Raw genomic sequence first — 27,148 nt, forward strand, 5'->3', positions numbered from 1 at the left:
GTGGCCAGAGTGGAATGGGCCCTCAGTCCAACAGGAGGCGCCTTCTTCGCCAAGGAGTAACAGACCTTGATGCACAACACGACACACCGAGAGATGGTCCGCTTGTGCACCGCCCTTCACTTCTTACCGCCCACGTAACAAAAAGAGCTTGAAGTACCGGGTTTTAGAACCCAGCGGCGCCAGGGTCACGCCCAATGTCTTCGGGTTCACCTGTCTTAGAATACAGAGACACGGGATACTTCTCGGTGACGTCAAAGATCAAATTTATTGGCTGCAACCAGGAACAGAAGTCTACGAAGCACGACACGGGTGGTTCGCTAGAGACTGCACAACTTTAGTATTGCGAGACATCGTCTTTTATGCCAAAAATCACATTCCTGACTAGCATCAATTACTTACGAACTGTCCAATCACACAGTGACATTTCAGAAAGTATCGCATAACGACAAGCCCACTTTCAGTTGTCCAGCCCACCATCAATTACACGGGAAACCAAACATTCTTGCTCGGACAGGCCGGACAAACCCATAATAAAAGGACCTCAACCCAAACCATAAAATAGGACATAAAAGAAGGAACAGAAAGAGATGAGAAGCAAGATAGAAGGGTGTGTGGGTGTACCATAAACTCAGTAATGTCCTGCTCTTTGATCTCTATCTGACCAGCTGCCGAAGAAGGAACTGGCTCAACAAGGTTAGCTTCGGGCAATGGAGTCAGTTCACTCAGGTCACACAGAAGTCAGCTAAAGGTGTACGTGTCCCAAAAGACTCGCTCGGCCGTAGTCATCGGCCTATGTGAGGGCAACCACAAAATGGCTGCCCTACACAAAATGGAACCCGAAGGTTCAGAAGAAATCCCTAAATACACAGTGAATCCATCAATCGAACATGACGAAAACACTTGAACATACCGCACTCGTCATTTGCGGTTTGCTGATACCAAAATCGGCACGATACGATGACCTTTATAGAACGAGTTCAGAATGACGGAACCTCAGACCCTCCTTTTGCCCTTACATAGGCAACAAACCCAAACTCATGTCAGTCTGAATCTAGGTCTATATTCATCAGATCATCAAGATGCTGCTGTAGCATCATCCTAGTACTTAGTAACTCTCTCTGGACAGGTCTCCTCGCACACGAAGTAGCACAAAGGCCACATATAGCAGGAGTGCACTGTACACAAAGACAGAACAGGAAAAGGATAGCTAAAATCATCCCAATGATCATCAGAATCTTCTATCCCCAGGTGGATAACAATCCCCAAAACCATCCCATTAACGACCAATCTCCTTCGTCCACGTGTACAGACTCGGAGATCTTATGTAGCTTGGAAATGGCTTGGTACACTGTCGGAGCGTTGTCTGGAATGAAAACGCAGCAGCTCGATTGAATCAATTTACATACCCCTCCTCTATCTGCAAGTATGACATCTAACGCAACTCTGTTCTGAAGAGTCATAAGACGATCCGACTGGAGCTCAGCAGTCAAGTTACTAAGGGCACCGGCAGTCTCAACTATGGTGGACTCAACAACTCTCGTCAGTTGTCGGATGTTCCTGCTGTTAGCCATAGGTTCCCAAAACGGCAGAAAACCCTTCAAGAAATCTCCTAATTCTTGTCCTGAAGTATCTTCCTTACTGAAGAAACCTCTAACAACTCTCGTCTTGTGGTAATCTGCCGCAGCTGTATACGTAGGAGGCAACAGGAATGAGACAAAACATGTGCCCGAGAAATCAGGGGGCAACCATGTGTACGCTCTATCGTAACAGAAAAAATAGGTACCCTTAGCTGCTAAAAACGATGGGGAAGTCTGGGACGCAAAAACATACGTCTCAATGCAGACACTCTTCCCTAACTGAACTCTCGGATTCTTGCCATTACCTTGCAGACAGTAATGACCCTGATGGGGTACAATCAGAATCGGAGAGGATCTTTTCGCTCGCTGGTTCTCACTCAGACTAACTCCATATCCAGTAACGTTCCATCCAATATACGCTAGTGTCTCATCTCTCGGGATAGTCTCATAGGAGCTAATTCCTCTAATCATGTCTACTATACCCTTAACCAGAGCACTATTCTTTGGATTGTCCTTCACAGAACGTATGGGGGTAAACTTCACGAGCATAGATGAACATCGTTCTGTATGCCCACATAGAACCATTGTAGCTAAAAGGCAGGACCAGGTAAGGAATACCTTTATCAGTAGTATGAGGCATAAGACCACACACCCAACAATTAGTCGTGTTCACTATTAGCTGGTGTTGGTGCAGAAGCTGAACAAAGGAATTATTGGTGAATTCCTATCTTCTAATGGACTCATGTTCGGGCAAAGGGTGAAAAGAATGCGAAGAAACAGTAGGAGGAGGCATAGGTTGTGTAGTGGGTGTAAACGTCACTTTGAAAGAGAAAGTCACATATCCTATCAAAAACATCATTAGACTAAGTAGCATAAAAAGACATAATATTAAAAAACATTTTCGGCTCATTATTGTACATATTTTGCTCTTAAAGCTCATTCTTTCAACAGGTCTCTCCATCTCGAAAAACTCCATCCTCTAACCGTGCTGTTCGCGCCGGTTGGGTCTTCTGTGCTAAGGAATACGTCTGTCAGTCCAGGGAACGCCCTAGAACAAACCAGAACCGTCGACCTTGTGTCTTCGGCTTGCACTCCCAAGTCTTTACACCGCGACCCTACAGCTGAACCAGGATGGCGGTTCGAAAAACAAAAATCGGTCAAAACAGTTCCTCGGAGGAGAGAGCATAAATTCAAAAATAGCAAAGAAAGAATTTCAATTTATTTGTCCCACGACTCTTGGTCGCAAATTATAACTGTTTTTGCCAGGCAATGTCTGTTCACAGAACAAAAGTTCAGGTTCAGAAGTGTCCAAGCGATTTGACGGAGACACAGCTTCTTGCAGAAGATCGTCACTTTCTCGTTCAGAGTTTGTCCTAATTAAACATGCATCACTAAAAGCCAGAAAACGAGGCACGGTTTCAGTTTCAGAGTCTGGAATACCTTTCTGGACCCACTGGTCATACGGCAGAGGCAAAGGGGCCCTCTTACAATGTACGCCGTGGATCCAGTTCTTTTTACCGCGCACTGGCACTGCGGATCGCATGGACAATAGCACCAAGTAGGGTCCGGTCCAGCGGGGCTGATCGTTCTTTGTCTGCTGGAAATTCTTTACCAAAACCCAGGAACCAGGTTCGATGGCGTTTCCTGGATCATCAGATGCTTGTGGCAGTGTATCATGAATCTGTTGGTGTAAAACACGCAATTTAGCCATCAATTTGTAAAGATAGTCAAGCAATACAGGGTGCTCAATTTCACTGAATTTGGTCGGCCGCGGCACTCCCCATATCAGGGGTGGGGGAATCATATCGCCCGACGCCCGAGCCATGTTGTTTTTTACCACGGGCAAGAAGATTTAATGTCTATTATGTCCTACGGACAAGTAGACATTAAACCGCATACATAATACAGGCTGTGGGCTCTCCGGAACTCGCAGCCAATCATAAAGCCTGACCGCGAGCCAGAGACGATTTTGAGCCCTGTGATTGGCTGTCAGCCCATGACTGGGCTCTAGCCAGTGAATGGCTGGGTGACAAACGTCAGTCTAAAAAAGCGGCATTCTCTGCAATCGGGTGTATTGCTATCTCAAGCTTAATGGAGTGCACATGAAGAACCACGAGGAAGCTGTCTCAATTTTAATACAAAAGGGTCGCAGTAATATCTTGCTGCTGGTGGCTCGACCTGAGACACATGTGAGGAGAAAGGGTGGCATTAATGTTACGAGATTAATGCCAAGTGATCTTGCGGCACCAGGGGGCGGGGCATAGGAGTACAATTAACTTTATCCTCTCTGCTTCAAGAAGGGAAGAAGAGAGGCAAACATCCTGCTGAGAGCTCAATGCATTGCGGTAAAAAACAAAAACGGCATTTCGCTAGTGCTCAGTTCAGATTCCACAAGAGAAAACAAAGCACGCTAATTTGGGGTTTGGAGCGGACGGTCATTTAAGTGGAGCTCCACTATGCAACGGCTCATATTATACTAAATGTGGGGTTAAAGAATTGTACCCGTTAGTAAACATTTGAAATTCCCATGATCAGTATCTCAGCTTCAACAAACGGTAGCATTAGAGCAAATGAGCAATATGTTTGTTTAACCTCGTATTGCCCATAACAGCTGGTGGATTTTAAAAGTGGTGAGGCAGATGGGTGACTTATATTAATTTCCTTTCGGACAGAAGCTGCAATAATACATTATCTGCAAAGTTCCTGTTCGAAGTCGTCTACTTTTAGCCTGGATGAGAATTGAGGTTATGAACGGTGAATCCTGTATGCGGTTACATAATATATGTAAAGACGAAAAGATGTTGAGATTCCATTGTCCCAAATCAGTCACATATCTCAGACCCTCATTCATTGGTGGGCTAATAGAGTGTGCTTCTCACATTGCACACAATGTGACATGAGTTAACACTATCGGTCTCGTTCTCTCCCCCTCGCCTTATTTTTCCCTCAGGGGCCCATGTTCCATGCTCTCTTTCCTCCTATTTTTGGGAACATGTGTCTGTTTAACCACATTTTGAAAAAACTGCTTGGCTTGTGAGGATCTTGAGTGCTGCCTGCAGCCAAGTGCTGCAAGCGCCTCGGCCCCGCCTCTTCCTCCTCAAAACGCCCTCCTAAGATGTTTCTCGCACCTCATTACTTGCTTAACTGTTTGACTTGTATGGGTCAAACCCCGATCAGATGACGCCTAAAAAGGAATGAGCATGCCCTTGTGTAATGTAACTGGTGCTCATGAGAAGGACTCCAATACCTGTGGGTCGTGATCGCGCTATATAAAAAAAAAACTGCAAAAAATAAATGTCCACACCAGGCTCACATGGCAAGAAGGTGCTTCCCTTTTACAGATAAAGCAAATTCCGATGCGTTACTTTCCCAGTTTTAAAGGTGAAAGGAAAGAATCCTGAAATCCGACTTTACCATGATCAGTGCAAGAGGTGCAGGGAATGTGCTTCAGTGTTCAGGCCTGTGTCATGGCTTGATAACCTAACGTGCACTTTTAAAGCGCATGTTCACCCAGAAGGTTATCTTGGCGCTGAATAACAGATGTTTATATTGTTACCCAACTCAATGGCACTCATTTTGTCGACCTCAGAAGGATGAAAGGCTGAGTGGACCCAGCAGGATTTGAATCTGTGACCATAGGTCAAACACAGAGCCCTACAGTGGACGCATTAGTTCACTAAGCCACCAGACCCGATATATCACGAGAGGAAAGTAAAATAAAGTAGTGGCGCTTTTGGGTGTTTGTTGAGCTATTATTTTATCTAAAGCCGCTGAAGAATAAACCAACTTCATTCACGAGATGGCATTTGACTATCCAGGAGGTCAGGACGGTATTTCTAACTCTACTGTGACTGAGCCAAGGCGTCTTTGCTAGGTGTGACATGACATTTTGAGTGGTTGCAGTTACCCACTAGCCTCTGTCTCGATGCTCAGCTCTGCACTTCTAGATTTACTGTCTTTTCAACATAACACTCCTTCTCTTCGCTGTGAGTCTAACGCTTGCTTTCCAGCTCTGTGAGTATAAAGATTTCACTGCTGGTACATTTCCTACTTATCGGAGAGAGACAAACTTGATCAATTGGTGAGCTGCACTTTTTCATGTTAGGGTAGCTTACTCAGCTGCTGCCATTGCTATATGCAAGAGAGAACCCTGTAATCCTCCTGCCAGTGCTGCACATGCCCTTTGTGTGGGATAAGAATGTAGAGATGTAGCGGTGAGTGCACAATAATATAAACACACTACACCTGACCAGAAGTGAAAAATTAGAGATTGATGTAACAGACTATTACTGCCTCTTGTGTATTTGTACATGTGGATACTACCTCAGTGAGCCACAGCACATCTGCTACGTGATTTTGCTGCCCCATGAACCGTTCATAAGCGCTGCCAATAAGTGCAGTTATTTCCATTCACAAGTTTATCTGAGCATCACATCTGAAGTTGGACAGCTATGAGTTCGCCCTATGATGAACACCCTTCTGTTCTACCGGTTCATATTTCGACAAAGTCTTGTCTGTGCCAAAAACACTTCAAGAAATGTAGTCAGTTACCAGTCTGCAATCTGCCTTTAGGTACTATTTCTCTTCACGTGAAAATGTTTTCCATGCAAATTAGTTGATAATTAGGTGCAGTACACACTGACACATCTGCATGCATGCTGTACAACCACCCACTACAACAGATGCATTTAAGAGTCCATAACCATGCACTGTATAATTGGACTTGCACTTGAAATGTGTATTGCATAGTATGTTGCACTGATTGCAGTACAGGTTCTCTTCGTGCAGACCTCCCTTAGTAATTAATGGAATAGGCGGGGCAAGCTGTTACATTCCCAGGACAAGTAGATTTCTGTAACATTTTGTCCCCTGGCCAAGTAGATTTTTGGAAAATTTCCACATCCCTGCCATATATTTGCCGGGCGACCAAAAACAACTTCATACGGACTAAGTCCCACTCGTGAATGTACAGTCATCCTTGTTGACAGAAGTGCTAACGGCAAAGCATCGGGCCATTGTAGACCGGAGCTCGCCTGAATCTTGGCTAGTTTCAACTTAAGGGTGCCATTATAGCATTCTACCAAACCAGCTGATTGGGGGTGATTTGCAGCATGGAATTTCTGTCGAATTCCTAAACCTTCACACACTCTCTTCATCACTTGACCCACATATTCACTCCCATTGTCACTCCAGACCATTCTCGGCAAACCAAACCTAGGGAAGAATTCCTTAACAAGGGCTTTAGCTGTGGACAAGGCAGTGTTATCTCTCAGGGAATATGCTTCTACCCATCACGAAAAGGCACAAACAACCACGAGCACAAATTTTAAGTTGTTGCACCTCTCCATGTGGATGAAATCTAGCTGCAAAGCCTCAAACGGATACGTCGGAGGTGCAAAATGACCAGCTGGAGTTGGAGTTCCCTTACCAGGATTGTACATCAAACAAACCATACAATTCTTGACCACATTCTCTGCACACTTAGGAATACCAGCATTTTGCCATACTGGAGCCAACAACTTACAAATCCCTTTCACACTGATATGAGCCATTCCATGCGCCATCGTAACCACTGCAAGCACGTACGCATCAGGTAACAACCATCGCTGATGCTCTGACAACTCAACCCAACAACCATTCGAATCCATTTTACCCTTACTTTCTCTCCATTCATTCAAGTCTTTCTCTGTAGCTTCAGCTTGAATTGACTTCACACTCTCTATCGTATCTTCACACATACTTCTATCCGGAACCCATCTTGCCGGACCCGCAATATACATTCAACTCATCACATCTCTCGCCGTTTCTTTCGCAACTTCATCCGCAAACGCAATACCACGACCAACATCATCAGTAACTTTCTTATGCGCACTGCATTTCATGATCGCAACTTGCAACAGCAAAGTAAGTGACTCAAGAAGTTCATTCACCAACCGACAATGCTGAAGAACAAGTTACTTACCTTCGGTAACGATATATCTGTAAGAAACATTAGTTAGTGTTAGATTCCTTACCTTAGAATATCCCCAGGCGTCAGTCTGGATCCGGAAACTTTTGCGTAGCAGTACCCCTGCGCGTCGGTAGGCGTCGTCTGCAGGCGTCCCCTGCGGCTCCGCGTCCGTCGTCGGCGTCGTGCGCCGTGATGACGTCGCTGGAGTATATAGACGCCGCCTCCGCGCGCTGACGTCAGTTCTTCTTTTTTCCGCGCCAGTGGACGCAGATCTGAAGAGCAGTACTCCGGTCTTTGACCAAGTTTTTTTCGAAGTTATTTCTCACTTTGTGCCTGATAGGATGCCTGGGTTCAAGCACTGTGATGACTGTGAGCGCACGATGTCGGTCACAGACCATCACCGCCTCTGTCTCCGGTGTCTGGGCCCCGACCACGACGTGGACTCCTGCGTCGACTGCCGGGCCCTCACCAACAAGGCTAGGCGGGAGCGGTCCCGCAAGCTACTGGAGCTCCGGGTGTCGGCCCCACGTCGGGACCGGGAGCGGTCCCGGTCCGGCCGGAGGTCGAGAGAGCGTTCGAGGGAACGATCGCGGAGCCGCGCCGAGCGTTCCGGAAGTCGACACCACTCGTCAGGCTCGTCAGGTAGGAAGCATAAGAAGTCGGGGCGTCGTCATCGTACCCCCGACTCCCCCCGACGCTCGCGCGATGCGGCCGGGGGCTCGGGTGACCCCAACCCCGCGGCTCCGCGAGAGTCGCCGGCGCGGCCTGCCTCATACCCTCCGGTCCCTGGGCACGGTGCGACGCCTGAGGAGATCGAGGCGTTCCTCATGGCCATGAGGGCGCTCGGTTCTCCGACGGGGCCTACGGTGCCTTCGGGCCCAGTGCTACCGTCTGGGGGCCCTGGCGGTTCGGGTGTCCCTGCCTCGCAATCGGGATGCTGAAGAAAGCATTCTTCAAGTCAATCACCGAAAACCAGGTAGCAGAAGCTGGAATCAAAGTCAGTAAAGCAGTGATATCTGGCACAACAGGAAATTGCGGAACTACGATCTTATTCACCTCGCGGAGATCAATCACAAACCTATATACAGGCGGTTGCGAAGAATCAGTACGTTTCAGAACAGGCAAAACCGGACTATTACACACATTACCTCTCGTTTCTTCAATCACACCTTTCTCAATCATATCATAGATGATCGCCAAAAGTGCTCTTTCGCCATCACTAGAAATCCAATATTGGGGAATACGTGGCAATCTAGCATTCGCTTTCAGCGTCACAACATATGGCGGGATCTCCAAAAGACCCACATCATTAGGACCAGTAGCCCAAAGAGAATCAGGGAGAGAAGACAATTCTGCTGGAAGTCGATCTTTAGATAAATACATCGGAGAGATCACTCTCTTACCCAATGTAAACTGTACTCCTGAAGGAGAACAATGTAGCGTCGCATACAATCTTTTCAACAAATCTAATCCCAACAAATTCTCACCACAACCTGTCGTCAAAATAAGGGGTGCTTCAAATTCACAAGGTCCAACAGAAAGAGACAAAGGACTAGAAATCGGATTACTAACTGGGGCGCCAGAAAAACCTACTGAAACATTCGTTAAGCCAGACAAAGGTGCGCCAGGGAGTTTAGAGTGCATAATAGAACTCTTCGCAGCACCAGTATCCAACTGAAAAGGCTCTGACACACCTGATGTAATCACTTCAACATAAGGTCCACTCTGATCTACTGGAACTGAAACAACTCCCTCTCTTTGTCTATGGCTGTCCTAGCAATCATTACCGTCCATATGCTCACTTTCGACATAGTAGTCGTCCGCATAGTACTGAATCGTCCTACCAGACGCACCATTCTGCTGATCAAAACTATTCATCGAATTCTGTGGAGGCAAGGAACACGCATTCTGGGGGAACACACCACGTCCTCTACCTCTAGGAGCTTGCTGAACACCTCGACCTCTCACACCAGAAACACCATTCGCGCGCTGCAACAGAACCGGACAACTATTTTTGAAATGACCCTCTTCTTTACAATACGCACACTGATTAGAGCCTACAGGAAAACGCTGTTGAGAAGACTCGAACCTTTGCGAGTTTCTCTGATACTGCTGAGGTTGCTGATAATCGCTGATTATTACGAGGCGGATACGCTTGCTGCAAAAATACCTTCATCTTCAACTCTTTCGTTTTTTTGTCGGCTCTATCTTTCTCATCCTTATCTCTATTCTCATAGTACTGTGCAGTAGCCAATATATGTGCCGATGAAGAAACAGCACAAGAACTCTCAGAATCCTTCAACGTAGTGCACAAATCTGGAAGCAAATTATGCACGAACTTATCGACAAACAACCGTTGACCACCTTCCATACTCATGTCCTGACCACTATGGTCGATAAACGTCTCTTCAAACCTAGTGAATAAATCAGACACACTTTCGTCTTTCTTCTGTTTGCATGCAGACAATTTGTCCCAGTTGGCACGCATAGCAGGCATCACGGTCTTCATATAATTAATAATCCTACCAGGGAGTTCTGCAACTAAAGGCTCAGGTTTAGCACCACCAACTTGTCGGCCATCTGCAGCACCAATATTAACCCATGTATCACCTAACTCTTGCACATGATCCGTATGACGAATCAATCCCCATAAAGGCTGTGGAACTACATTTCCAAACAACATGTCTATGTCAGCTAAATTCATAACACATGAGTCTGCAGTCTGTGATAATTCCTTATAGTACCCTGCAGGATTTTTACGTGGATCAGGCAAAGTCTGCTTAAGGGCCAAAACTTCAGCTCGCTTCCATGGAACATGTACCCAAACACGCTGAAAATGAGCTGGTGCAGCTTGAATACCAGCTTGAGCATTGGCCACAACGGCCTCTTTCCACACCGAGGAACCTCTCTCATTGGATACTGTCACACTTTTCTCCTAACAGAAGGATCAGGCTCAAACAACGGCTGAGAAGGAGACTCACTCCTAAACTGCAACAATGTCGCAACTGCTCTTTCAACGTCGAGACCCACTATAGTTCCCTTCGCAAACTCAGACTGTACACGGAACAACTCAGACGGAGTCTGTCCCAAATCACCATCTTCCCATTCTTCACGAAGGAAAGTACACATCTTCTCGAAAACATACCTCTGCTTTGGTGCTTCCCATTGACGGAAGACATCCATAACAGACTCTAAATTATATCTTAAAGAATGAGAAACCCATTTACGCGCTAAATGATCCAATACTTCCCACTCATCGGGACCAGGCAGTTGGCTACGCAACTGTGTACGCTCTGAAATAGGGGTCATACCCAATGACCCAAAGAAAGGAGACAAAAGACCAGTAACAGTATCAGTCATTCTCTGTCGAACAGAAGGAGAAGTTGACATAAGAACAGGAGGAAAAACAGGATGAGACAAAGTATACGTAGAAGTAGTAACAGAAGGAGTATCGGAAGAAGTAGACAGTACAGGAGACAAAGTCGTAGGAATTGGAGACGGAGCAGGTAGCAAAGTCGGTGGCCCTTGAGAAGGGTGCACCAGAGGAATAGGAGCCAACTGAAGAGGTGCTGGTGGTTGTAGAACAACAGGAGGCAAAGCAACCGGAGGTTGCGCAACTAAAGGTTGCGGAGGTGCTGTAGCACTCTGCACATAAGGGGATGGCGAACTCAACAAATGTGACATCAAAGGATCTTTCTCAAGGTCCTTTGTTGCACCTTGCTGATGAGGTGGCAAAGCTAGATAACATTTATCAATCGCCATTTTACGTTGCCTGTGCAACCGCTCACTCGCTTGTTCTTCGTTATCTTTAAACTGTATAGCAGCTTGCATTATCGAGATACCCTTCTCTCTTTTATTTCTCTTCGCTAATTTAATTTCTTTCTGTCTTTCTTCCTTTCGCCATAGGCGGAAAGAGTCAAACATTGCCGGCCGGGCTTTCTTTTTGAAAAGTTTAACTTCTAGATTATCTAAAATCTCTGTGTCATAACTACCATATTGGGGCCACTTTAGGACACCATCCTTCCTAGTATATCTAATCCATACTTCATTATACGTGATAGGGCCCACGCCATGTTTCAAATAGAGCTCATAGGTCGGAGTTCCAATCGGAGGCAACGAGTCCTCCAATCGGGAATCCCTATTACAACCACAACAAAATATCTTTCCAAGTCTGCTAAGACCAGGCATCTTCGCTCACTAGTCTAGCTTCAAACTTCAAGGGAATATCGAATACGATAGCCTCTTGAATACACGAGTCCCTGGGCTTTGGAGCTTGCAAGTCCCAAACCAAAGATTCCAAGGGGATACCCAAAAACTGGGAGACGCTCAACTCGTACTTAACTGAAATATCGATGACGTCGCCAGAAGACCCGTCCAAGACAGGGCGAGAGTCAGGGCAGCAGTCCTTCGTAGCCGCCGGAAAGCGGGGAACCTCGCAGCAAAGACTTTCAGACCACGACGACATACAGGGGTCGATGAAGTGGCAGGCCTTCCTCCAGAATTTTCACACAAAGCTCCTCACGATCTTCAGGCTTGGACCGGTACCGCTGAAGTCGCCCCACGTTGGTCGCCAACTGAAGAACCGGGTTTGAGAACCCAGCGGCGCCAGGGGCACGCCCAATGTCTTCGGGTTCAGCTGTCTTAGAATACAGAGACACGGGATACTTCTCGGTGACGTCAAAGATCAAATTTATTGGCTGAAACCAGGAACAGAAGTCTACGAAGCACGACACGGGTGGTTCCCTAGAGACTGCACAACTTTAGTATTGCGAGACATCGTCTTTTATGCCAAAAATCACATTCCTGACTAGCATCAATTACTTACGAACGGTCCAATCACACAGTGACATTTCAGAAGGTATCGCATAACGACAAGCCCACTTTCAGTTGTCCAGCCCACCATCAATTACACGGGAAACCCAGCATTCTTGCTCGGACAGGCCAGTCAAACCCATAATAAAAGGACCTCAACCCAAACCATAAAATAGGCCATAAAAGAAGGAACAGAAACAGATGAGAAGCAAGATAGAAGGGTGTGTGAGTATACCATAAACTCAGCAATGTCCTGCTCTTTGATCTCTATCTGACCAGCTGCCGAACAAGGAACTGGCTCAACAAGGTTAGCTTCGGGGAATGGAGTCAGTTCATTCAGGTCACACAAAAGTCAGCTAAAGGTGTATGTGTCCCAAAAGACTCGCTCAGCCGTAGTCATCAGCCTATGTGAGGGCAACCACAAAATGGCTGCCCTACACAAAATGGAACCCGAAGGTTCAGAACGAAATCCCTGAATACACTGTGAATCCATCAATCGAACATGACGAAAACACTTGTACATATCGCACTCGTCATTTGCGGTTCGCTGATACCAAAATCGTCACGATACGATGACCTTTATAGAACGGGTTCAGAATCACGGAACCTCAAGCTGGTCGTCCATCCGGAACTGTCGTGTGCGGTCTAGATAAAAGGAGAGCGCACGTTTTGGGTTCAGACGGTGGACCCTCTCTTCCTCTTTCGAGGGATGCGGAGGCGGAAAGAAGGGGGGCAAGGTGATGGACTGCCCAATATGAAAGGCTGTAACCACCTTGGGCAGGAAAGAAGGACGAGTTCTCAAGACGACTTTGTCAGGCTGGACAGAGAGGAAATGAGGCCTAGAAGATAGAGCCTGGAGCTCACTCACTCTCCTGGCAGAGGTGATGGCAACCAGGAATGCAGTCTTAAGAGTCAGAAGACGAAGAGGGCAATTGTGAATTGGCTCGAAAGGAGCGCACATCAGATAGGTTAGAACAAGGTTCAAGTCCCACTGAGGCATCACGAAAGGAACAGGAGGAAACATGTGCGTGATGGCCTTCAAGAATCTATTTACAACAGGGGACTTGAAAAGAGAAGGTTGATCAGGAAGCCTCAAGAAGGCGGAAATGGCTGAGAAATAGCCCTTGATAGTGCCCAGAGCAGAGCCCTGCTGGGCAAGAGAAAGAAGGAAGAGGAGAACCTCTGAAAGGGGGGCAGAGAGAGGATCCACAGCCTTTGCTGTGCACCACGCAAGAAATGTGTTCCACCTGCAGGAGTATACCGATTTTGTGGAGGGATGCCTGGCTTCAGGAGGCAAGTCAAATGGCCTCAACTGCTGCCGCTCAATCTCCACGCATGGAGGTGGAGGCTGGACAGGTTCGGGTGGAGGACCGTCCCCTGCAGCTGCGACAGAAGGTCCTCCTGAAGAGGCAGACAAATCCGGGGATCGACTGACATGCTGAGTAGCTCGGGATACAAGTACCTTCATGCCCAGTCCGGAGCCATAAGGATGACTTGGGCCCGGTCGCGCCTGATCTTCTTCAGCACTCTGGGCAGAAGTGGTATAGGCGGAAAGGCGTACAACAGACCGCAGCTCCACTCGCGTCAAAAAGCATCTCCGAGCGAGTGCCGCCTTGGAAATTCCAACGCGCAGAACTGATGACATTGCGCATTCTATTCGGTGGCGAATAGTTCTAACCAAGGCTCTCCCCACTGCTGAAAGAGACCTTGCGCCACGTCCGAGTTCAGACGCCATTCGTGATCCATCATGCAACAGCGGCAGAGTTCGTCCGCCCTGGCGTTCAGAGAACCTGCCAGGTGTTGAACCACTAGGGTGACGCCCTGGCGTTCCAGCCATTGCCAGAGGCGCAGAGCCTCCTGACAAAGGGTCTAAGACCCCACTCCGCCCTGTTTGTTGGAGTACCACATGGCGGTGGTGTTGTCCATGAACACCTGCACTACACTCCCCCGGACAGAGGGGAGGAATGCCTTCAGTGCAAGATGGATCGCCCGCAGCTCCAGAAGGTTGATATGGAGCCGGGACTTTGCCGGAGACCAGAGGCCTCTGATCTCCGCCTCTCCCATGTGGCCCTACAGCCCAGGAGGGACGCATCTGTCACAACTGCGTGCTCCGGTTGAGGCAGGGAGAGGGATCTGCCACTGACCCAATCGCGGTTCGTGAGCCACCACTGAGACTGTCTTGCAGTGCCCTCCCAGATCAAGACATGGTCGGATAAGTTGCCTTGATGCTGGGCCCACTGAAACTTCAGGTCCCACTGCAGAGCCCGTATCCGCCACCTGGCGTGATGCACCAGAAGGATGCAGGAGGCAAACAGCCCCAGAAGCCACAGCGTCAACCTGACCGAGGTTTCGGGATAAAGGCTGAAAGATCGGAATCAGAGTCTGAATATCCCGAACCCGCAGTTCGGGAGGATAAACCCGAAACGGCGCAGAGTCCAGAACAGCGCAGATGAAGGAGCTTCTGAGAGGGGTACAGGTGTGAGTTCGGCACATTGATGGAGAACCCAAGCAGGTGCAGGAGGTTGGCCGTAGTCTGAAGGTGGTTGACGACTGTCTGGGGCGAGCCTGCCTTCAACAGCCAGTCGTCGAGATAGGGGAAGACTGACACCCCTGATCTGCGCTGATGACTGCGACCATCGCCATCACTTTCGTGAACACCTGAGGGGAGTTGGTAAGGCCAAAGGGGAGCATGGTAAACTGAAAGTGCTCGTGGCCTACTGTGAACCGCAGGTGACGCCGGTGGGCCAGGAGGACGGGAATATGGAAATATGCGTCCTGCAAGTCCAACGTTACCATCCAGTCTTCAGGGTCTAGGGCAACCAGGACCTGAGCTAAGGTCAGCATTTGCCCTTCTTGGGTACCAGGAAGAAATGGGAGTAGCAACCGCGTCCTACGTCTGGCCCAGGAATGCGCTCGATGGCCCCCTTGGCCAAGAGGGCCATAACTTCCTCCTGTAGAAGTTGCAAGTGATCCCCCGACATGCAGTGGTACTGCGGTGGCATGGCTCGAGGGGTCGGCTCGAAGGGGAGGGAGTAGCCCCTTCGGACGATTTGCAGCACCCACCTGTCCGATGTGATGGTGCGCCAGTGGAGTAGGTAATGGCGAACCCTGCCGCCCACTGGCATCGAGTGGGCCTGAAAGCACGGACTAGGAGAGCTTTGAGGCGGATGATGCGGGGGTGGATGTGGACTGGCCTTGCCGTTGTCCCTGGCACCGCCACGGCTGTTCCCACGTCAGCCGCCGCGCTGCTGGTTTTGCGGCCTGTGGCTGGCAGGACGTGTAGGGGCGCCCCTTCCATGGCCACGAAAGGGGCGAAAGGCAGAAGTTTGCTGGCGCTGGCCCGACAAGCCCAAGGACTTGGCCGTAGCCCTGGAGTCCTTGAACCGCTCAAGCACACTGTCTGCCTTGTCGCCAAAAAGGCGACGGCCATCGAACAGCATGTCCATGAGCGTGGCCTGGACATCATCCGAAAAGTTGGCGGACCTGAGCCAGGCATGGCGACGAACCGCCACCGTCGTGGAAATCGCTCTGCCTAGCGAGCCCGTGGTATCCAATCCACATCCTATGGAGTAACATGCTGCATCCCGCCCTTCCGCAAGGGCTTGAGCGAACTTTAACCCGGCCTCCGCCGGGCACTGCGGCAGCACGTCCGCAACCGTATCCCACAAAGAGTGGGTGTAACGGCCCAAAAGGCAAATAGTGTTGACAGACTGCAGCCACAAACTGAGTGAGGAGAACAGCTTCTTACCAAACTGGTCATACCTTTTGGATTCCCGATCTGGCAGGGCAGTCGGGAATGCGGTCTGGGATTTAGAGGTCTGGATAACCAGACTCTCTGGGGTGGGGTGGGTGGACAGAAAGCAAGGGTCGCCCAGAGCCGGGCAGTGGCGTTGGGCCACGTTCCCGATGTACAGGAAGGCCTGTAGCGGGCTTGGACCAGGTGCCCAGCAGAACGTCATAGAGGGCTTCATTAAACGACAGGAGAGGCTCTGAGGAGCTTGCTTGCGGTTTGAGCACCTCAGTGAGGAGGTTTGTCCTCACGGCCGCGAAAGGGACCTCAAGACCCAAGGCCTTGGCAGCCCTTGTCAACACCACGCTGTAAGCAGCCCCCTCCTCCGTAGCCACGGTAGGAGGGGAGACAAATCCAGTGTCGAGCGAAGTGTCCAGTCCACTGGCCTCCCCTAGCTCAACTGCCCAGTCCTGATCCAACTGGTACCCCTGTGCCAGAGGATCCTCAGACCCCTCCGAGTCCTCCTCGTCATCCATCTCCTGATACTCTGGGTAAAATGAGGGAGCCGGATCGAAGATGAATCGCTCATCCCTCGGCGTCGAAGCCGGCGTCGAAGCCGGCACCGGTCCCACGCCGGAACCGGACGGGGGACGACGTCGTCCGGAGACGGCGTCGGGGGCGACACCCTTGGTGACGGCGCCGACGGAGGGGTCGTGAGGTCGATCGGCGCCGTCACGGATCCAGGCCTGGATCCCGAGGGGCCCTGCGGCGTCGGGACTGGAGTCGTAGACGGGGCCGGAGCCGCCGGCCCGCTTGGGCTCCCAGACGGATTTGCGGGGCCCGAAAGCGCCTCGGCGGGATCCGGCAGAGGGAAGCGCAACCTCATGGCCGTGAGGAAGGCGCTGATCTCCTCCGGCGTCGCGTGCAGCCCAGGGACCGGCGGGTATGGAGATGGACGCAGCGCTTGCGGCTCTGGCAAAGCCTCATGGGCGGTGTCGCCTGAACCCCCGTCCGCGTCGCACGAGCGTCAGGGGGAGTCAGAAGAGCGATGTCGCTTCTTTGACTTCTTATGCCTCGACTTACCTGAGGACTTGGAGCCCGACGAGTGGTGTCGACTTGCCGAGCTGTGGTGACTGCGGCCCCGTGACCTGTCCCTCAACCTCCTCCTGGACCAGGACCTCGAGCGGTGTGGGGCCGACTCCCGGATCTCGAGGCGCTTACGGGACCGCTCCCGCCTAGCCTTCGACGTCAAGGCCCGGCAGTCAGGCACAACTTGTCATCGTGGTCGGCACGAGGCAGTAAAGGCACAGACGGTGGGAGTCGGTAACCGACATCAGGCGGTTACAGTTGTGGCAGGGTTTGAACCCGGGCATCCCTATTGGCACCGGAGTCGAGGCTCGAGAAGATCCAAAAGAGATTGAAAAAGTCAGTCAAAAATTGACTAGGAGTACTGCTCTTCCCGGATCTGCACTTGCTGGCGCGGAAAAAAGAAGAACTGACGTCAGCGCGCGAGCGCGGCTTCTAAGTACTCCAACGACGTCATCCCGGCGCCAACGACGGCACCGACAGACGCGGAGCCGCAGACCAAGCCTACCGATGCGCAGGGGTACTGCTAGGCAAAACTTTCCGGATCCAGTCTGACGCCTGAGGATATTCTAAGGCAAGGAATCTAACACTAACCTGTTTCTTTCAGATTTAAACCACATAAACATCAGGAATGCTTAAGTATTAGTTGAACCATAAATTGATAATTTACATACCACCTTCAAATAACTATAACTCACACACCTCCATACAGTGTCCTCAGCTCGCTAACCACACAGTACTTAAACTTTAAATTGTGCCTTCTCCATTCACACTTTCATATCACATCACTTATACTACATTAAAATCATATCATTCATAATAACACTCATCACATCTCCAATTACATCTTTTTTTAAAACACTATGCATGGGAGAAGGGCAAGTTATAGTTAAGTACCTAGTATTTAGCGAGCTCAGCACACTGTACGTAGAGTGGATAATGTAGAGTGCAGTGGGTTTGGGTGGCGTAAAGTGGAGGGGTGTACAGTAGAGTGGCATTGAGTGGAGAGGCATACAGTGGAATAGCTAAGAGAGCAGTGGTGTACAGTGGAACAGCATGGAATGGCAGAGTGGAATAGCGTGGAATGGCATAGAGTGCAATGGCATGGAGTGGCATTGTGCGTAGTGTGGTTCAGTGGAATAGCATAGCATGCACTGGTGTAGCGCGGAGAGTGTACTGGTGTATAGTAGAGTAGCGATGAGTGAAGTGGAGTAGAGACGAATTGCAGAGAGTGGAGTAGCAGAGAATGGAGTGGCATAGAGAGTAGCAGCTTACGGTGCAGTGGGGTAGAGTCCAGCGCGATCATGGCCAGACTCCTTTGAAGAGACCTTGTGGATTGGATTGCTGAGTGCCGAGTGAGTAGTAATCAGAGCTAGAGCAGAGCAAACGGGAAGATGGGAAGACGCCGTACCGCGGCTCAGTCGGATCCATTGAACCGCGGCTCCCATGCTGATCCCTGCTGACACTGGTGACTACGGCTGCCTTTTTTTGCGTGGCGGTTGCAGGCAACAATGTGGGGTTGAGTGAGCAGAGTAGGCGGGAAGACGCCGAGCCGTGGCTCCCCAGCTGATCCCGCTGACACCGGCTGTCTTTCCTTCTGCGGTGGCGGTAGCGGGCAGGAACGTGGATCTGAGTAAGCAGAGACGGCAGGAAGAGGCTGAGCCGCTGCTCCCCAGCTGATACTGGCCTATCTTTCCTTCTGATATTCTTTTTGCGGTAGGTAGGGATCCAGCCGTGGATCGCGGGCAGCGAGGCATCCAAGTGGGGCTGAGAGTGTTGAGTCTCAGCCCCCCCCTGTGCTGCTAAGACAATTCCAGAGAGCCACAAGCGGCAACACGGAAGAGCAGCTGAGTAGAGTGTTGGAGCTGTGGGCTCAGATGCTCAGACGGAGCAGGGCGCTGCATAATAGCCGAGGCATTGGGGCTCTGGAGGCATTGTGTGGAGCATCGTGTGGAGCAGCCAGAGACATGCGACCCGTGGCCCCTGCGGACGTCGCAGCTCCTGTCCTTGCACTATCCTGATTTTTGTCCCGGTGCATTCTGGGACTTGTAGCTGTGTATTTCACCACAGAGGTACATTGGACTCCCCTGCATGCCTTGTCAAGTGAGTTTCCCCGTCAGGACGAGGAGGAGCCCCGCTCAGGCAGCAGTCGTGGAATCTGAGCGCCCTTTGTTGCTGCTGCTCGGACACCCTTGCCCCCCACCGGCCGCAGCTGCCATGCGCCCTGCCGCCAAGGGGTCGTGGTACGGCATACACCTGGACTTTGCTGGGGGCCCTCATGGGGGCCCCACTGTGGACAACAGAGCTCCTACTCTTCTATCGCGAGATGGGGCGCACCGAGGCTAGACAATCCAAGATCTCAATTGGCAGAACACGAGGAATCCTCAACCAGTACCCCGCCAGAAGACGACTGGAAAAACGCTCCTGCTAGGTATGAAACAGAGCCTCGCGTCAAAAATAGATGCGCTAAATATGAGGATGGACACTGTGGCCACCAAACTGGGCCAACATGACACCCGCATCAAGGAAGCGGAGAGCAGAATTTCGGATCTGGAAGACGGGGCCACGACTAGTGGGCGGCACATATCACAAATGGACAAACTGCTCAAGATCATAGCAGACAAAAACGAGGACTTAGAAGCCCGGTCCAGGCGGAATAATTTGCGCATCCTGGGCCTTGTGGAATCCACCAATACGGGCCGGATGGAGTACTTTGTGGAAAAGCTGGTGGCAGACCTCTTTGGCAGAGAATCTTTTTCGGCGCACCACACGGTCGAGCATGCGCACAGATCGCTGGCCGCCCGTACCCCCCCAGGAGCGACGCCCAGACCCATCATAGCCCGCTTCCTGAATTACCGCGACCGGGATGTAGTCCTCCGCTTGGCCCGAGTGAGAAGTTGGCCTGATATATGATGCTCACTAATTCCAGTGATCACCTTGTATCAGTCCAAACAACCCTTATGGCGATTGGTTGTAAGTCAACCTTATATATCCTAATGGTAGCATGGACAAAGCAGTCTTAGGCTAAACTCTTTTGGCATGTGAAGCCAGCTGTTTTACCACATATAACCCCTTGAATACCAAATGAAAGTACACCACACAGGTAGTTATGAAAATAAACAAGATATTTATTAACTAACAAACACCTCTGAACTCTTTATGAGATCAGAGGGCTAAGCACATGACAAGACTCTTAAGAAAAATACGTTAAGTGGCACAAGTTACAATGTTGCCCTAGGGGCACAACAAACCATATACTAAACAAGTGGTATAAGGAAGTCGATAGAAGGAATGGAGCTGTCCAGAGGCTGTAGGATCGTTGGGACTACGCTACCCTAACTTTAGGTAAGTAATAGGAGGCCCACGGAACGCGTGTGCAGAGTGTGAACTCACACGCGAGATGCGCAACAACGTCTATGGACAGTACAGTTCAAGAAAAAGGTGAGTACGGACAATCCTGACTAGTTAGGACTAAAACGACTTTGAAACTGGACACTAGGAGAGTCAATCTACCCTTGAGCACCGAAATGCTCTTGTTACCTCACCCATGGGCTGCGGGTGCATAGGGGCGAAGTTGTGTGGGGTCTCTGCGTTGAAGTCTATGGAGCCTGAAAGAAAAGATGCTGCAGGCGACCAGGACGAACATGTCCGTTGTGATCCAAGGGTGGATCAGAGATGCTGAAGACCTGAAAGCAGAGGGGACAATGTTCAAAGTCACTAGCCAGTGACTGGAGTGGAACCAGGAAGGAACCAGATGCTGTCGTCGCGATCAGGTGAAGAGTGGACGCTTGACTCTGCAGCCACGTGGACCAGGTGGTGTCTTCGAAGACCAGGATGGAGGCACGAGCTGTCCCACGCAGGCTCTAGCTGTCGGCGGTGTTGGTTCCGGATTCGGCGCCAACAGGCCTTGGCAAAGGCAACCCACGCGGTGAGTGGAAAAGGCGTCTGGTGCGGACCAGGAGGGTCCGGGGTGCTTCTCCTTTGCAGGGAAGCAAGGGCCAGTCTGGAGAAACCAGACCAGCAGTGTTGATGTCGTGGATCGTCGTCTAGGAGGCCACTAGCCAGCCGGCAAGTGACAAGACAACGCGTCGAGCAGCAAACAGGCAGAAGGGCCCCACGCAGATCTCGTGGATGCTGGAGGGCTGGTCTTCGGTGCAGGAGCTGCTCTGGGCTGGGGCTTCTCAGTCCCCAAAGCACTTCGTCGAAGTTACCTCAGAAGTCGTGCAGGAAGCGAAGTGCAGTTTCTCCAAGATGGCCGGTCCCACGTGTCTTGTTGCACCAACGGATCTCAGCTGTGCTGCAGATGTGAGTTGAGGTCGGAGAGGTCTGGGAATCCGGGTCTCGTCGGGCTCTGTAGTCTGGATCCTCAAGGGAAGACGACAAAGTGAAGCTGCTGGACGCTTGATGGTGCCTGCTTGTGCAGGGTGGACACTCCTTGCCCACAAGGGAGATTTCTTCAGTCTTCTGTGTAGAAAGTCGAAGTCCAGAGTTTCTTCTTGTAGAATTCTAGTTCAAGATTAATCTGATTTGGAATGGGACCACCTCCTACCTTTATCCTGCTAAAGGGGGCTGTACTAGGACTAGGTCCCTCCTATGGGTGGGACCAGGAAGGGGGGTGGTTACACCCCCTACCCTTTGTCCGGTCTCGCGCCAGAGCTGGGGCTGGATTGCCCCAGCAACTGGTTTGAACCGGTGTATGCACAGGGCACCTTGTGTGCCCCAGGCATGTCTCATTCCTTTCAGCCCTGTCCTACCTAATACACAAAATCCTGTCTGGGGTGTTGCTAGCATCTCCCAAGGCAGGAAACCCTTTGTCCAAGCCTCCCTTGCTGGAAGGACTCCCAGCAGCAGGAGGTCAGACTTGTGTCTGTGGTGGCAGCATCCATTTTATGATGCTGAGGCTCGAGTTAACTTTAACCGGGGTTCACAGTTAGGTACATGACGTGTCCCTCTAGAAGGGTGGAATTCTAACCCCGTCGGCAGAATTGGCGAGGGGGTAGTATTCCAATTCGTATGACACCTTACTCGACATGTTTTAATAATGCTATGCCAAAGTTAGCAATAACCGCAAGGTTATGATGCACTTAAGAGTATATTGTATAGCGTTATCATGGAAACAGCTAAAGGACTTGGTTCCGAAAGCTGTAGACAGGCTCAGCTCATGCCAGAGCACTATCTCACATAATTTCAAGCACTCTGCCTCCAGGATTGTTAAGGCCTGCCACAGGAGTGACTTATAGGAGTATATGTGTCCATTTTAGGTTTAGATATAGGTATACTATATCTAAAGCAAAGGGTGACTACACCACCTTGCCCCAGCTGATTCATCAGCCAGTTGTGTCAGATTTGGATGGCCAGCCAGGGGTGGCATAATACATGCTGCTGCCCCTGGTAGGCCTTGGGTTCACTTATGCCCTGGGTACCTATGATACACTGTACAAGGACTTACAAGAGTGACCCAATACCAATTGGTAAATGCACCTAAAGTACATGGATGTCAATTTAGAGAGAGAACAGCTAGGCTGTGGGTCTGATTAGCAGGCCCACAGCCAGGGAAAGTCGTAAACCAGTGAAGCAAAAAGCAAAAATCTGGGGTGACCATAGGATTGCAGACCCTACTCTCCTACAAGTACATTATGAAAACACAACACTGGCCTTCTTTCCAGACTTTACACTGTCGGTGCAGGAGGCGAGGCGCAAGTTCGCAGGAGTAAAAAAGAAGCTCCAAACCCAGGAAATCCCCTATGCGATGCTCTATCCTGCCAAGCTGAGAATCAATCATGATGGGAAACAACACTTCTTCACCACCCCACAGCAGGGAGAGGACTACCTCAAACGTCATAAGGAGGCGGCCCGGAACCGCTCCAGGTCGCAGTCCCCATTGTCCCAGCAAGACTAGCATATGGACCCGATGGCTGCTGTGGAGGACACTTCCACAAACTTCACCGTTGTTGGCGAACTGCTCTTCTCTGGTGATGTATGCATAAAGATAGGCATATATGGTATGTGAGTTATAGACTGCTCGGCACCCACCTCCGTCCCACGTTTGGCTACCTAGCGACGTTGCTTGTGGGGAGGTGCGTGGGCAGGCCGAGTGCCCCTAGCGATTCTTTCCCCCTAAAGGGCGAACCCCTGGAACCCCGCCTTTTGAGTGGGGGCTGTCCTACATATCGAAATGTGGTTAATGTTGGAGGGTGGGGACTTTATGCCCGGCAAGTTGGGGATGCCAGTGTGGGTGGGAGGATACTTTGTTCTAACTATTGCATTGCTAAGTACCGAGGGAAGTCTGGATGCTTATTATTGTATAATGTTCTTTACACATCGACATGGAGACAACAGGTAATACACAGGCTCTTCGACACATCAAGGTAGCTTCGTGGAACGTCCGGGGCCTTAATGACCCCAGGAAGCGCAGACAGATATTGGGCTACCTAGACAGGCACGGGGTGACGGTGGCCTTCCTGCAGGAGACACATCTGGCGCCTGGGGGCACCCTTCAATTCGCATCTCGATGGGCTTCATGCCGTGGATTTGCTTCTTACTCCACTTACTTCAGGGGGTGACCATTTTTATCAAACGGGGAGTGGAATTTACACCACAGGGAACGGACTCTGAGACAGAAGGTAGATTCTGCATAGTGTGGAGGCGACTTCAATCTCACAATGTCCTCTTCGCTAATTAATATGGCCCTAACACTGATACCCCATAGCAAGAGCAGGACATTGGGGTTAAGATACAAGCGTTGGGCATCACATATGTTATTCTGGGAGGAAACTTCAATACTGCATTACACCCCCAAGCGGACAGATCGCACCCCCTCCCGACACATTACACAGTCACACAGAGAACGCTAAGCGACATAGTAGGAGGTCACTACCTGCTAGATGCCTGGAGATACAAACACCCCACACTCAAACAAGGCACTCATTACTCGGTGGTCCACTCCACTTGGGCGCGTCTAGATTATGTTTTCCTGATGGCAGGAATGACACACTGGCTGATGCAAGCAACGCACTTGACCACTCCCCAGTCCTCGTGGATCTTCAGATCCCTGTAGTTTGGTCCCCATATTTGAGCTGGCGACTTAATCCCTCTCACCTCTGCGACACTGTCTTTAAGACTGAACTGGAGCAGGACATTCAAGACTTTTTTGATCGTAATCTGACGTCCGTGTCCACCGTCACGACAGTGTGGGAGGCCTTCAAGGTCACTGTGCGAGGTTGGTGCGTAGCCAAGGGAGGGGGGATACTCAAATCATTAAGAGGCAACCTTAGGAAGCTTGAATCTGAACTACGTGAGCTAGAACACACACTGGAACGGAACCGACACAATCATGCGACTAAAGCCCAAATGAGGGATAGATTGACTGAATATGAGACGGTGGCTGACAGAGAATGCAAGTTTCGTGGGAAACCATATACGGCGCACATTTACAGGGAAGGCGACCGCCCTGGGATGGCACTGGCAAATGCAATTAGGCCTCCTGGGATCGCTAACTATGTTAAAGAGCTACAGGACGCTCAAGGTACCGTGTACAGAAATCTCCCGGACCAACTCCGTATCCTCAGGGATTATTAAACACACTGTACACCTCACATGGGGGCATGCCGATTGACTTGAACGCTTATTTGGGAGACACTTCAATAGCCTGGCTGGGAGACACTCAACAAAAGTTCCTAAACTTAGAGTTGGAGCTAGATGAAATAACAGAAGCCATCATGAAGACGAAGTCCGGCCGTGCCCCTGGCTCGGATAGTCTTCCGATTGAATTTTATAAAACTTTTGCCCCCTTGCTAGCTCCTATCCTAAAAGAAGTCTACTATGCAGCGTTGGAAGAGGGAAGCTTGCCCCGTACTATGCGTGAAGCTCTAATAACCTCCCTACTTAAACCTGGCAAACCCCCGCGCAATGCGATTCATATCGCCCTCTGTCTCTGCTAAATTGCGATACCAAAATCTTAGCAAAAGTCCTCGCTACGTGCCTTAACCTTCTGATGGTCTTACCGGATCAGGCAGGGTTTGTCCCAAATTGTGCAACGTCACATAACTTGCGCACGTTTCATGCGGTGTTGCAAGACATAGATCCTAACTGTGAGGCAGCCGCTATATTTCTCGACGCGTTCGACTCGCTAGAATGGGATTTCTCGCTAGGCATACTGGAACGCATGGGAATGCCCTTCCGCTTTTTGGACTGGGTGCGGCTGCTGTACTGCCAGCTGACGGCGGTGGTGTTGCTAAAAGGGTCCAGATCTTCCCCTTTCAGAATTAACAGGGGCACTCGCAAGGGGTGCCCGCTATCCCCCGTCCTTTTTGCGTTGGCTATTGAGCCATTAGCAGCAAAATTCAGACAGCATCATAACCACCGGGCGCTAATTTACCCAGCCCGACAGTTACTTATCTCACTCTACGCAGATGACATGACGCTCTGCGTCAAGAAACCACAAGAGAATCTCAATCCCCTTCTGCACAAAATCACGAAATTTGGTGGCTTTGCCGAGATACAAATTAACTGGGGCAAATCCGCAGTGTTTCGCTTAAACGGAAAAAACACAGCCACACCAAGTAAACTACCCCTTTGTCTGGGAAAGAGAGGAACTGAAATACTTAGGCATCCAAATAACTAGGCAGAGAGATACCCAGATTAGAGCCAATTACGGGACGGCCCTGGATAAAATTACTGATAGCATCACCAAATGGATACGCCTCCCACTCTCAATGGCGGGTAGTATCTCTCTCATCAAGATGGTGTTGCTGCCAAAACTTTTCTATTTATTCACTAACATTCCATATAGCCCGGGACAGCATTTTTTCCGCACACTCAGAACCCAATTGACACAGCTTATATGGGGCGGGAAGCAGGCGAGAATTAGTCTCGCTACGCTAATGTTACCATATCACCAAGGGGGCTTTGAGGTCCCCAACTTTGAGCGGTATTACGACTGCGCACAAGGCCACTTCACCGTTTATTGGTTCCACCCGCCACCCTATATGGCACACCTGGCGGTGAAAGATGGATACATGGGCTCCATGAACGCATCAGGATATATCTTCACATACGTGGGGGAGAGAGAACGCAACCCATCCACGGTTGACTGTACGGCGGCGGCGTGGAAACGCCTTGCCTGCGCCATGGGGAGCCCGTTCATGTATTCACCACGGATGACTCTGATGAATGACCCCCGACTGCAGGTCACCTGTGAGGAGATCTGTCGCAAGATGCTAACTAGACTTGAATATCGCACCTGGGAAGACCTGTACGTCCAAAGGCAGTTCCGCACGATACATCAATTCTTTGGGGAACACTCACCCACAATAATGGAAACCTTCCTGTACACCCGGCTCCGACAAAGCGTTTGTGCAGTCACCCCCAAATTCCCGGACGAACTCGACACCCTTCCACGCTATCCTGCAAAAGGATGCCCCGCAGCATGTTGTATTACTACTTTACAAGGATGTGTAGAACGCGCCATTGACTACCACACTGCGGGCGCGTGCAGACTGGGATGGGGATCTTGACGCGCCGCTGAGAGATGAGCAGTGGGAGGTCAGTTGCACACAAACAAATGCAGTCACGGGCAATTCTATGTTCCGGCTGGTACATTTCAAATTCCTACACCGCTTACACTACACCCCTGCTAAACTGTACAGGTTCCGCCTCAGAGATAATGATTGTTGCAACCATTGTGGGAGGGAAGGAGCAGATTATTTCCACCTGGCATGGACCTGCCCCAAAGTTGCCCAATACTGGACGGAGGTTTTTGTGGGCCTGTCGGACATGTTGGGGGTGGAGGTAACACAGTGCCCACTGGTGGCGCTGCTAGGCCTCACGCACAACACTACGACCATACACAAATAGTTTCTGACGCTGAGCTTACTCTTGGCCAAGCGCCAGGTGGCATGTAGATGGGGTAGGGGACGCGCCCCCAAATTTAAGTAGTGGATATTGACCATGACCACGTGGCAAGACCAACTACACACATATCCAGAGTTACTA

At 50.3% G+C, this 27,148-nt stretch overlaps 1 protein-coding gene and 1 pseudogene across 2 annotated transcripts in view; one reads left to right on the forward strand and one right to left on the reverse strand.

Moving 5' to 3' along the window:
* Window positions 1–23,054, forward strand: part of LOC147711084 (uncharacterized) — a 52,212-nt pseudogene extending 29,158 nt beyond the window's left edge.
* Window positions 1–27,148, reverse strand: part of VPS13D (vacuolar protein sorting 13 homolog D) — a 2,754,556-nt gene that overhangs the window by 1,004,984 nt on the left and 1,722,424 nt on the right. The window lies entirely within an intron of this gene.

Source organism: Lissotriton vulgaris, chromosome 5 (assembly GCF_964263255.1).
Source record: "Lissotriton vulgaris chromosome 5, aLisVul1.2, whole genome shotgun sequence".
Taxonomy (NCBI): Eukaryota; Metazoa; Chordata; class Amphibia; order Caudata; family Salamandridae; genus Lissotriton; species Lissotriton vulgaris.